Below are 12579 nucleotides of genomic sequence, written 5' to 3' on the forward strand. Positions count from 1 at the left end.
TCCCAGGTGTCCGTGGAGAACAAGATAGGAGAGGTCCGGATTGACATGGCCCTCATTCGGCAGGATCTTCGCAAGGCCACAGAGCGCATCACGGAGGCCGAATCCCGCCTCTCCACAGTGGAGGACGACTTCAACTCCCTCAAGTCGCAAATGGCCCATCTTCGATCGCAGACCTCGGAAATCCACCGCCGAGCCGAAGATGCCGAAAATAGGGCACGCCGCAACAACCTGCACCTCCTTGGCTTTCCGGAAGGGGTGGAGAAGACCAACACCGCCACCTTTTATCGAAACCTGGATCCGCTCCTGGATGCCTGAGGGCAAACTTTCCCCTTGGTTTGCGGTGGAGTGGGCCCACTGTTCCCTCGTCCCTAAGCCGCCACCTGGCGCCCCCCACCCGCCCCATCATCCTCCGGGTCCTTAACTTTTGTGACAGGGACGCTGTGTTGGAGGCAGCCAGAGAGTTGGGACCGCTGCATCACCAGGCCTCTAAGATAATGGTCTTTCCGAACTACTCGAAAGAGGTCCAGTCACAGCTCAAATCGTATGAGGAGGTTAAACAGAAACTGAGGGCACTCGGTCTGCGCTATAGACTCCTGTTCCCGGCCCAACTGAAGGTAATTTTCCAGAACAAGACCTTCTTCTTCGACTCCCCTCAGGCCGTTTGGACTTGGCTCACTGAGGAGCGGCCCCTTCTGCCACGAGCTTCTTCCCCGCCGCCTCAGCGGGCCCCGGAGTGACCGGTCTGGGCCGCATCGCGGCCCAGGAGGCATAGGACCGGATCCCGGAGGAGGGCCGGTCGCCCGGGTGGTGGCTCCCAATCACCCATGACGCGGACCCGGCGCTCCCCGTCCCGGGAGCAGGGACCCGCTCCCCGGCCATCGGCCTCCTCCCTGATCGACATCAGCAGTGTCCCCGGTCCCGGCGAGACTCAGACGGGTCGTGTCGGGCTCTGATCTCTCCAGAAGCCCTGTGGTCCGCGGCTCGGATGTGGATACTGAACCCTGACTGAGGCTACCCCTGGGGCTAGCGTCTCCACTCTGGATTTACCCACGGAACCCTGTGCCCTGACCGGCTCGTGCAGACCCCCTGCTGCTTGCTGGTCTGGTTGGGCGGGATATCTGTGGTGCTGTACCTCTGTCTCTCAATACCTTGTCAACAGTAGCTTGTACACTTTCTCTCTCTAAATTGCTGTTACCACTCTATCCGTACACATGGAGGGGGTCCGACTTAGACACGTCCTGATCTCGTAGTTGCTAACAGTTTTAGCTTAGCTGTTCGCCTCCTTGCAAGGCTTTAGTGATTGTTCTAGGGCGACAGATGCTTCCTGTTCTGAAGTATAGGGTGGGGGGAGTTGGGGGGCGAGGGTGGGGGGAGAGACCGTTGTCTCTCTTAGTTTGGTTGTTGTTGGCCGCCTCCGGGCTGCCTTGTTCTGCTCATGTGTGTAGTCACAAGTCCCAATGTCCTCCGCTATTGTCACATATGCCCCTGTTTTCCCTACCTGGACCCCAGAGCCCCACACGCTGCTGGATCCCTCCCCCGGGTGGGGGGAGACTCCCGAGTCCCAATTGCTTCACACCAGATCCCGCCCCTACACATGACCCACATCCCTGACACGCCTCTTCGCATCCTCTCCTGGAATGTGAACGGCCTCCTTGACCACATCAAATGAACTGCGGTGCTGCGTGCAGCCCGCCGCCACATGCCTGATGCCCTGCTCCTCCAAGAGACCCACCTTCTGGGTTCCCAGTGCCACTTCTTAGCACGATACGGGTTCGACCGAGTCTGGCACTCCGGCTTTGCCAGGGGCTCCCAGGGGTGGCCATTCTTCTTCGGAGAGGGCTCCCCTTCACCCTGACCCACGCCGTCACCGATACACAAGGTACGTACCTGGCCGTGTCGGGCTTAGTTGAGGGCAACTCCCTGAACCTCCTTTGTGTCTATGTGCCCCGGCACTCTTGTCCTCCACTCTTCGGCACCTCACACGAGTGGTTTCCTTCCTTCCCCAAGGCCTCACAGTTGTCGGGGTGACTTTAACGCTGTCCTCCAGCCCGCCAGGTATGTGTCGGGCCCTTCCTCGGCGCAGCGGAGCGCCTCTGCGAAATGTCTCGAGGCCTGGGCTTCGGCACTAGGGCTCTGCGATGTATGGTGGTATGGAACCCCCGAAAGGAACAGTATACACATACGTCTACCGCCCACCACAACCACTCGCGGATAGACTTGATTCTGATGCCCGCCACAGACTGCCAACTGGTGTCTGGGGCGGAGATTCTCACCCGAGGACTCTCCGATCACTCCCCCGTCGCCATCCGCATTGGGTCCCCGTCCACTGGCCCTGGGGCTACCTGGCGCCTCAACGCGTGGTATTTGCAGGACCCCGACCTGGTAGACTCCCTCGGTCAGGAACTCCGACATTACTTCTCCACCAATGTAGGGTCGGTCCATTCACAGGGAACGCTGTGGGAAGCGGGCAAGGCAGTGCTTCGGGGAGTCGATTTGTGTGAATATAATACCCAGGCAAATCTCTAATAAACACTAGCACATGAGTAATGGCATTTGCCAAACAAACAAAAATAAAAGTGATCAACAAACGTTTTTGCACATTGGATACATTTTAATTATTATTATAAAACATAATTCAATGATAAACATTTTTGGTACATTAATATACATATATGATAAAGTGTTTCAGCATTATAGCATATGCATAAATTCAGACATTCATCAAATACATTTACAATGCAATTAAAAGATGGTTTCCTGTCTACAATGCAATTAAAAGATGGTTTCCTGTCTACGCGTTTCGATACAGGTGTGTCTTCCTCAGGACTGTACCATCGTATTTCTGTAAAACATATTAAAAATTTTTACAATTCTATGTTTACAGTGCAAAAAAACGTTTGTGATTTGAGTTATGGTATTACATATACAGGGCTAGTGTTTCTCATATCGCATATTTGATGATACCTCTACTCAATGATGTATAAGTTTGCCAAAGAGAAAAAGAAAACATCATTTGTACATATATACACATATTTATATACAGATCTATACACACCTATTTACATAGTTACAACATACATCTGAAAACCTAATGTTTTCATTATAGGCTTATTTATCTTGATACCCTCCTATTAGGAAGTATATTATGTTTGAAACAAGACTTACTAACAGACAAACCTATAATAAGGGATAAAAGACCATATAGGATGGAAACAAAAAAAACAGAAGATATTTAGATAGATCTTTGAGTACCTTGGCCAGACATTAGGATTGTATATCCTAAATTGCTCATAATGATTTTATGTGGTATGTGCCACATTATATGATTAAATAATATTATTAAAGTTTCAAAGGAAATATGTTAAGCATTCTATAGTTGTCTCAGTATTATATTTCAATGTCTGCTTACCTAAATAGACTAGTAATGACGGTTAACATCATATATTGGTATATAGGGGAATAATGACGTTTTACAGCTGGAAACCGCTGATTAAATTTCCTGAAAATGGATAAAAATTGTTAGACTCTGCAAAAGGGGTCAAAATTCATTACAGTAATCCAACCTCATGGTAGACCCTGTTTGATGCGTTATATACTACAGCACGTTTTCTTATTATTTTATTAAGCTTATTTTGGATAGTTATGAATTGATTTGGATAAAGAAAAGACTGCTGATGTCTCATGTTTAGCCAGTAGTAAATTCCTCAGCTAGCTGCCTAATTGGTGTTTAGCATTTCCCAAAAACTATAGCTATGCAATGGTTTTCTTACCTAGTGAGAAACGACTTTGCTGTGATTTTCTCTGTGAGGGGCCACACGGTACTGGTTAGAAAGAACGTCCTTAGTGGAAAATTTTGCTCTGGACATTGAAGAAAACGTATGGTGCACATTAGGTTATATCACATGATCTTAATCTTCCATCTATTAGTTAGCTTTTAAGACCTCTACAGTTTTAAAACATATTCTATCCTAATGGGATCGCGAAAAATAGCCATCTTACCATCTTTAACACTAGCCAGTAGTATAGCGGTCTCGTTTCAATTGGTTGGTAGTGGCGCTACGGATGTCAGCGTCTTTACTACAAGTTTCAAAAGAAAAAACGTACGCAATTTTTATTGTTGTGTGTAAGTGTCCTAGACCTACTGCACCTCATGTCAAGAGTCATTATTTTTACCTGCAATATTGTCAGTTTAGATAAACCGGCTGCCAAAGGTTCCCGGCGTCTTTATGTCTACAAGAGAAAGACGGAAACGCAAGCGGCGTCATTATTAAAGAAGCCACTAAGTATAGATTACCTCTTTACAAGAAACATTATCTTTATTTTTACCTATTTCAATGTCAGATGCTAGTGAACCGGCTGCATGAGGTTCCCGGCGCCTTTATTTCTACAAAGGGAACACAAGCACGATTCGCATTATTTTAAAGAAGGCATAAAAAGACTGCTCCCACGTTTCTGTAATCTGCGACTTACCGTGATTTGTGTTGAAAAACGCGGACCGGTAGCATGGAGATCCCGGCGGTATCTAATTTTTCGGCAAGAATCTACAACGTAGGCATGCATTGGTTTATATAACGGCTGCACCTATTGGTTTAATTATGGTCACGTGCATCTTAAAGGGAAAGCATTTCATTTTTTATGTGTTTTCAGGGGAGTCGCCAGGGGACTTCAGCATGCAAAACTAGCGGCCCAGTCTGCCCAGCTGGCGCAGCTGGAATCCAGAGCCGTCCCCTTGGAACAGGCTCAGCTGGAGGCTGACGCTGCTGATTCCTCCAGACAGCTGGCTCAGGTCCGGGATGAGATTCGGTGGCTTTCCATAGAATCGGCCCAAATGCTCTGGCGATCTTCGGTTGCCCGTATCTACGGATGGGGCAACAAGAATGGTAAACTGCTCCACAATCCAGTCTCCTACCCTAGGGCCCACCGTATTATCCCTGAGATCCGCACGGCTCATGGGTCGTGCCAGGTGACCTCTCAGGCCATTGCGCAAACCTTTGCACAATATTATGCAGCCCTCTATGCCACACGCGCCCCCCGACGCCTCCCTCACGGACTTGATGGCAGACTTCGGACTATGCTTGCCGTGTCTTCCTAGGGAGACCGCGGATACCCTAGATGGCCCGCTCACTCCGGAGGAAATCCACGGGGCCATCACCCTGTTACACTCTGGCAAAACGCCTGGGCCGGATGGATTTCCCCAGGAGTACTACTCTGCGTTCCGGGAGGATCTGGTGCTCCATTTGACGGAACTCTTCCGCCATGTGGTGGACGACGGGTCCTTCCCGTCTGAATCGGACGTGGCGACTATTGTGGTCATCCCAAAGACACATCCACCCTCCCTAGACTGCTCCGACTTTAGGCCCATTTCCCTGATTAATACTGAAATTAAGATCTTCGCCACCGCCATTGCCCAAAGACTCCGGCCCCTCCTGAAAGACCGGGACGCTCCTTGGCTGGAGTATCTGTGCACATAATAAATCAATATAACATAACATAACATAACATAACCTTGTCCACCCTGATCAGGGCGGCTTTATGGCGGCCCGGGGTACCTGACACTGCATCCGCTGTCTCCATCTTGCCCTGGCCCATCACCATCGGCTTTCCCCCTACCTGGCTCTTCTCCTTCTTGACTTTGAGAAGGCCTTCGACGCGGTGGACTGGGGATACCTGGGAGACGTTCTGGAGACAATGGGTTTTGGTCTTCCCTTTCGCCACCTGGTCCAGGTCCTATACAACAGCCCTAGGGCCCGTGTGCTCGTTAACGACAGACTCTCCGAACCGTTCCCGATCCGAATGGGCACCCGCCAGGGCTGCCCTCTCTCCCCACTCCTATTCGCGCTACCGATGGAGCCCCTGGCAGCGCTAATACGACAAGACCCTTTGATCCGAGGGTGGCAATCGAATCAGAGCCACAAAATTGCCTTATATGCGGATGACGTGCTGCTCTATTTGGCTGACCTGGAAAGCTCCGGCCCCAGGTCCCTGAGAGCCCTTTCAGCCTTCGAGCGAGTCTATGGTCTCCGCCTCAACCCAACAAAGTCCACGCTGGTCCCCATCCACACCTCGTGGGCCTGTTTTGACTGGCAGGTTGTGATCCCCCTCCGGAGGCTGTCATTTAAGTATCTGGGTGTGTGGGTGACCCTCCTGCCTGAACTGGAGTGGACACTTAATATTCCCCCCTAGTCACCCGGATGAAAACTGATCTTCGAAATTGGCAGTCCCTTCCCCTTAACCCGCTGAGATGAAGCGCCCTTTTTAAAATGATGATCCTTCCCCGTTTCCTCTATATATTACAGAACACCTCGATCCCCATCACAAGCGGCTGGTTCCGGGAACTGGATAGCGTGCTCATCCGGTTTTTATGGAGGAGGGGGCGCTCACGGTTGTCCCAGTCCCACTGCCGAATTCTCCCCTTTGACTGTGGTATGGGAGTCACCAACCTCTATGCCTATTACCTGGCCACCAAACTCATTGTGATCCACGAATGGTTCGCGGGTGGCTGGTCTGACCCCGCTTACCGGGTAGAACTCACTGTCCTCGACTTCACACAACTGCACGGCTTCTTCTACGGCTCCCCGGTGCCACAAGACATGCCCTCCATCACCAGATCGGTCCTTCTGGCTTGGCGTGCCGCACTTCGACTGGTGTGTTGGGATCGGAAACTGACCAGACAAACGCCCCTCTGGTGTGGCACCTGGTTGGGAGAGACCGCTTCCCTGGAGGGGTTCCGCCGATGGGACCTGGTGGGAATAACCCTACTGGGAGACGTGTGGGTGGGGGACCACATTTGTTCCTTTTCCGACCTGCAGCAACGACACTCGCTCCTACACTCCCAGTTTTACTAATACTTACAACTCCGCCACACCCCTCCACACTCACCTCCCCATACCTACTTCCCTTCCAGAGTTCGGTCCCCTGGAGGCCCAAGTCATGATGGGAGATCTGGGAAGGGGAGGGGTGTCCCGAATATATCGTGCCCTGATTAATAACTCCCCTACATCTTTGGATCCTTGGATCACCTTAGGGAGCGCTGGGAGGGCTGGGTGGGCCCCTTGGATGACGCTGATTGGCGCGATGCCCTTATGGCGCCCAAAACGCTAACCACATCTTCAAAGTTACGCCTGGTTCAGCTTTACTTTCTCCACGCGGCCTATTTGACTCCGGCCCATCTCTTTCGGGCAGGTACAAGATCCTCCCCGGCCTGTGCCCGGTGCGCTGGCACTCCGGCCGACTTCTACCACATGGTGTGGTTGTGCCCGGCCTTGGAATCATTCTGGAGGGGGGTGGAAAGAGAACCTACGAGTGCATTGGGCTGGGTGGTTCCACACGACCCGAGACATCTGCTCCTAGGAGTGTTCGATGGACTGGACGGCTCCCGAGCCGATAAGCGCTTCTTGGGAACGGCGCTGGCGGTGGCGAAACGAGACATTGCAGCCAAATGGTCTCAGACGGAGGCACCAGCTCTGCGGGGTTGGAGGAGGGGGGTGGATTGGTGTGGGACACAGGATGAAGCTGTTTTTGAGGCCCGGGGTTGTCCAGAGCTGTTTCATAAAGTATGGGGCAAATGGTTTGGCATTGTGCTCCGTCGGTACCAGCGACTTATTCTGCTACTGCTGATATGCTCTGCGATGTCATGGGGGGGGACGGGGGTATTTTAATGGACTATGTGACTTGTTACGAATGAATTTCTTTGTGTTGAAAATTTCAATAAAAATTGATTATCAAAAAAAAAAAAAGGATGCAGTTATTTTTATTATGGAGCAGATTAGTAGGGATTTTTAAGCAGTCACCATATCAGGTAAGCTTGTGAGTATTTGCATCTATGGTAAATGTTTTTCGGGTTATGACCTGGGACTCCTTTGTTAAAAACATGAAAAGCAATTTTTCACTCCTAATTGATATGTGGTCAGGAATTCACATTCTGTGTACGAAGTTGATACAGACGTGGGGCGGAGGCATCGTAGCCTGGTGAGTATGGGGCTCTGGTCGGGGGTATGGCCAAGAAATAGGCAAGGGCAAAAGGGGCTGAAGAGGTGATTACAACAGTGTATCGACTAGTCGGACAAGGTTGAAGTGGGTGTGGCAGCGTGTTAGGGAGGAGGAGGGGTAGGTTAAGTTATTAGGAGTGGGATTTGTTAGGAAATGTTTGCATGTTTTAGTGAGGACAACTTTGTAGTCTGTATGGCATTTGCCTAGGGTTGTTGTTATTCCTTTATCCAGACCTAATCAATTAAAGCAGTCTTTTTCACTTTGAATGAGAGTGTCGTGAATTATTCACCTACTCGCTCGATCAGGAGCAAGGAGCTGGGATAGAGAACAAAGCCATCTATTAATAAGACTAACCAAAAGCCCACTGGATGTATATACAAAACCAAGTTTAAGCCCTGGAAAGGCTCTGAACAGCACTCTGATATTGTTTTCACCCAATGATCATTCTACCCTTGTTATTGCTAAGCCTTGTGCTTCGCTCTGAAACCTGGACGCTTGAAGTTTGCTCTAGAGAGACCAATGTACACAAATAATTAAAAAATGTCATGAAAGCTCACTTAGTTACACAATCAAAACTGATACCTGCTGTGATCTTTAGGCCACGAATCAGTACCCTGGCAAAGCAAACTCAACCTTCATTCTTCCGAGGTCGGTAAACTGAGTACTGTTAAATTATAATAGCACTCAGAAATGGCAGAAGTGTGGCACGAAGTGATATAAAAAGTATACTGTTTTAGGACCAATAAGTTGCCATAATACAATGAATCATAGCTCTCCAGTTCTGCCAAGTGTCACGCATCAGGCGTGACACTAAGACATTTCAGTGTGGTACTCCGCCTTACCGCACTGAAATGGAATGTCACACATTTGCTTGTGTTAGCTCTGCCACTAAAACCCCTGATTAAAGCTGAGCCGCCAGTGGCAGCGCGCCCCTCAGATTTGCGCGTGCTGCTCCAGAGCAGTCTATTAGCAGCCCCCGTCAGCTGCTTGCTACAATATCACGATTGCCTTTACAACCCGGGCGCGGCTCTCACTATTGGCCTGACGTCATCGCAGGGGACGTCACGTCACATCCTGCTACCGGAGCGCGAGGTTAGTTTTGAGAGCTGAAAGGCGTGTAGCTACTTTGCGGGCAGCGCTGTGTATCATGGCCGGAATGCTGGAAATAATTAATGGAATACATAGCTGCCAAGGTTTCAGATTGCTATATGTGACATTTTCAAAATTTCAATGCAATTATGAGTGACATTTCAATGAGTATGAGTGACATTTTCCTGTGAGCATAAAATCAAGCAATATAGACAAGGGAAACACACAAATGTGAGAAATTAGATCAAGAAACTCTAAAAAGATCTTAAAACTGGTGCAAACGACTGCAGTGGCTGACTTATAATTACAATGAAATAATGAAAATGTCACATATAGCAATCTGAAAACTTGCCAGCTATGGGCAGGCAAACCTGAACCCTCATCTGGGACAATGCCTGACCAAGAGTTGATGAACACCTTTGCCCTCCTTATCATTAATGCTTAAGTCCTAGTGAAACAAACATCCTTTGTGAAGTATACTCAGAATGGTGAATACTGGACCCAGGGTCCCAACCTCACCTATCTCGAGTGTCATGATAGTATAAGATGCTGATCCCAATGTGATGTTGTTGCAATCCCGTATCTGAAGAGGGACATGAAATGGGGGTGTGAGGTAACAACAGGTCGTTTGTCTTTGTTAATCAACACACTTACATGCCTTTGCAGTGTACAAACTAACATGCTCTCCATGACGGATTTTGTCACTGACCTTTCCGGTGAGAGTCAGATTTATATGACTGGAGTTCTCTTCTCAGGCTCCGCTTTAGTGCATACCTTTCGTGCTAACACTTGCTTAGGGCTGACCACATACATATTAAATAGATGCACATTTGTATGCACATGTTCACAAATTATCGCACACATGAATACAATCAAACCTATAGTCAGACATGTACAAATAGAGAGGGGGGCGTGGACATGAGCTGATGGAGTGAGGAGCAGAAATCGAAGCTCCCAGCCGGCGGGTCCCATCCATGGTGGTGCTGGGGAGTAAGAGTCTGCCCCCGCAAACAAGACCCCGTTAACGCTATTAAACTGCTCAACATGCAGTTGGGCAACACTGCGCATCAGGACATTAACAGGCTAAGGTCAGACAAATATAGGTGCCACTGCTGCCACAAGCACAAGACCAAACTGCCTACCGGTCCGAACCTGTGAAAATGACCTTAAGGTACACTCACTCACAGAGGCAGATTCGGCTTGATGTGTGCGATAATTAGGCATTGAGGGCATGCATATGTGACCTTTAAATCGTAAGTTCTAATCAAGCCAGACTTTACTTTCGCAGCTGAGTTCAACTTGTTTGTGCAGACTACATGCAGAGCTCCTGTATGTAACTATACGCAGGCTGAATGACGCATTACTAAAAGTAAATTACAGTAGGAATTCAAGAAGAAACAGTGCGTGACACTTCACTTGCTCTGTGTCAGCGCAGAGCCCCATTGGCCATACGTGGACATAACACGGGGCAGAAGCAATGATTGCACAGTCCCGGGCAGCGACGGGATTGGACACTCCTCTCCGACTTTCGTGGCATTGGCAGAACTGGCCACACTGGACTGCCGGCGGCAACTGAGGCAGTCATGCTGATGCGCCACCCACGGCCGAATCATTAAGCCTTTCGGGCCGTGTGCCTAGAGCTGAAGCGGCAGGCCCAAAGTCACGCTGGTTGCCAAACAACTGAAACTAATGCCGCGCAGCCGCTCTCGCCCACGGTACCTATGGGGATTGGGCAAACTAGCAAGCTGTGGCGTGGTCAGGTGCGAGCTACAGCAGGCAGCGCTGAGCGCAGCATCGTCCATGCCTATGCCATGAATTATTTCCAGCATTCCGGCCATGATACACAGCGCTGCCTGCAAAGTAGCTACACGCCTTTCAACTCTCAAAACTAACCTCGCGCTCCGGTAGCAGGATGTGACGTGACGTCCCCTGCGATGAAGCCAGGCCAATAGTGAGAGCCGCGCCCGGGTTGTAAAGGCAATCATGATATTGTAGCAAGCAGCTGACAGGGGCTGCTAATAGACTGCTCTGGAGCAGCACGCGCAAATCTGAGGGGTGCGCTGCCACTGGCGGCTCAGCTTTAATCAGGGGTTTTAGTGGCAGAGCTAACACAAGCAAATGTGTGACATTCCATTTCAGTGCGGTAATGCGGAGTACCACGCTGAAATGTCTTAGTGTCACGCCTGATGCATGACACTTGGCAGAACTGGTCATAGGCATGGACGATGCTGCGCTCAGCGCTGCCTGCTGTAGCTCGCACCGGACCACGCCACAGCTTGCTAGTTTGCCCAATCCCCATAGGTACCGTGGGCGAGAGCGGCTGCGCGGCATTAGTTTCAGTTGTTTGGCAACCAGCGCAACTTTGGGCCTGCCGCTTCAGCTCTAAGCACACGGCCCGACAGGCTTAATGATTCGGCCCTGGGTGGGGCATCAGCATGACTGCCTCAGTTGCCGCCGGCAGTCCAGTGTGGCCAGTTCTGCCAATGCCACGAAAGTCGGAGAGGAGTGTCCAATCCCGTCGCTGCCCGGGACTGTGCAATCATTGCTTCTGCCCCGTGTTATGTCCACGTATGGCCAATGGGGCTCTGCGCTGACACAGAGCAAGTGAAGTGTCACGCACTGTTTCTTCTTGAATTCCTACTGTAATTTACTTTTAGTAATGCGTCATTCAGCCTGCGTATAGTTACATACAGGAGCTCTGCATGTAGTCTGCACAAACAAGTTGAACTCAGCTGCGAAAGTAAAGTCTGGCTTGATTAGAACTTACGATTTAAAGGTCACATATGCATGCCCTCAATGCCTAATTATCGCACACATCGAGCCGAATCTGCCTCTGTGAGTGAGTGTACCTTAAGGTCATTTTCACAGGTTCGGACCGGTAGGCAGTTTGGTCTTGTGCTTGTGGCAGCAGTGGCACCTATATTTGTCTGACCTTAGCCTGTTAATGTCCTGATGCGCAGTGTTGCCCAACTGCATGTTGAGCAGTTTAATAGCGTTAACGGGGTCTTGTTTGCGGGGGCAGACTCTTACTCCCCAGCACCACCATGGATGGGACCCGCCGGCTGGGAGCTTCGATTTCTGCTCCTCACTCCATCAGCTCATGTCCACGCCCCCCTCTCTATTTGTACATGTCTGACTATAGGTTTGATTGTATTCATGTGTGCGATAATTTGTGAACATGTGCATACAAATGTGCATCTATTTAATATGTATGTGGTCAGCCCTAAGCAAGTGTTAGCACGAAAGGTATGCACTAAAGCGGAGCCTGAGAAGAGAACTCCAGTCATATAAATCTGACTCTCACCGGAAAGGTCAGTGACAAAATCCGTCATGGAGAGCATGTTAGTTTGTACACTGCAAAGGCATGTAAGTGTGTTGATTAACAAAGACAAACGACCTGTTGTTACCTCACACCCCCATTTCATGTCCCTCTTCAGATACGGGATTGCAACAACATCACATTGGGATCAGCATCTTATACTATCATGACACTCGAGATAG

The 12579-nt window shown here is 49.8% G+C and overlaps 1 long non-coding RNA gene across 1 annotated transcript; it reads right to left on the reverse strand.

Annotated features, from left to right (window-relative positions):
• Window positions 1–3409: 3409 nt before the first annotated feature.
• On the reverse strand, window positions 3410–4527 carry LOC147706901 (uncharacterized). Its single transcript, XR_015296432.1, has 6 exons — window positions 4471–4527; window positions 4327–4384; window positions 4174–4230; window positions 4000–4077; window positions 3771–3858; window positions 3410–3499 (listed from the first exon to the last, which is right to left on the reverse strand). It is a non-coding gene; the product is annotated as an uncharacterized LOC147706901 (long non-coding RNA).
• Between the last annotated feature and the right edge of the window lie 8052 nt (window positions 4528–12579).

Source organism: Lissotriton vulgaris, chromosome 6 (genome assembly GCF_964263255.1).
Source record: "Lissotriton vulgaris chromosome 6, aLisVul1.2, whole genome shotgun sequence".
Classification (NCBI taxonomy): Eukaryota; Metazoa; Chordata; class Amphibia; order Caudata; family Salamandridae; genus Lissotriton; species Lissotriton vulgaris.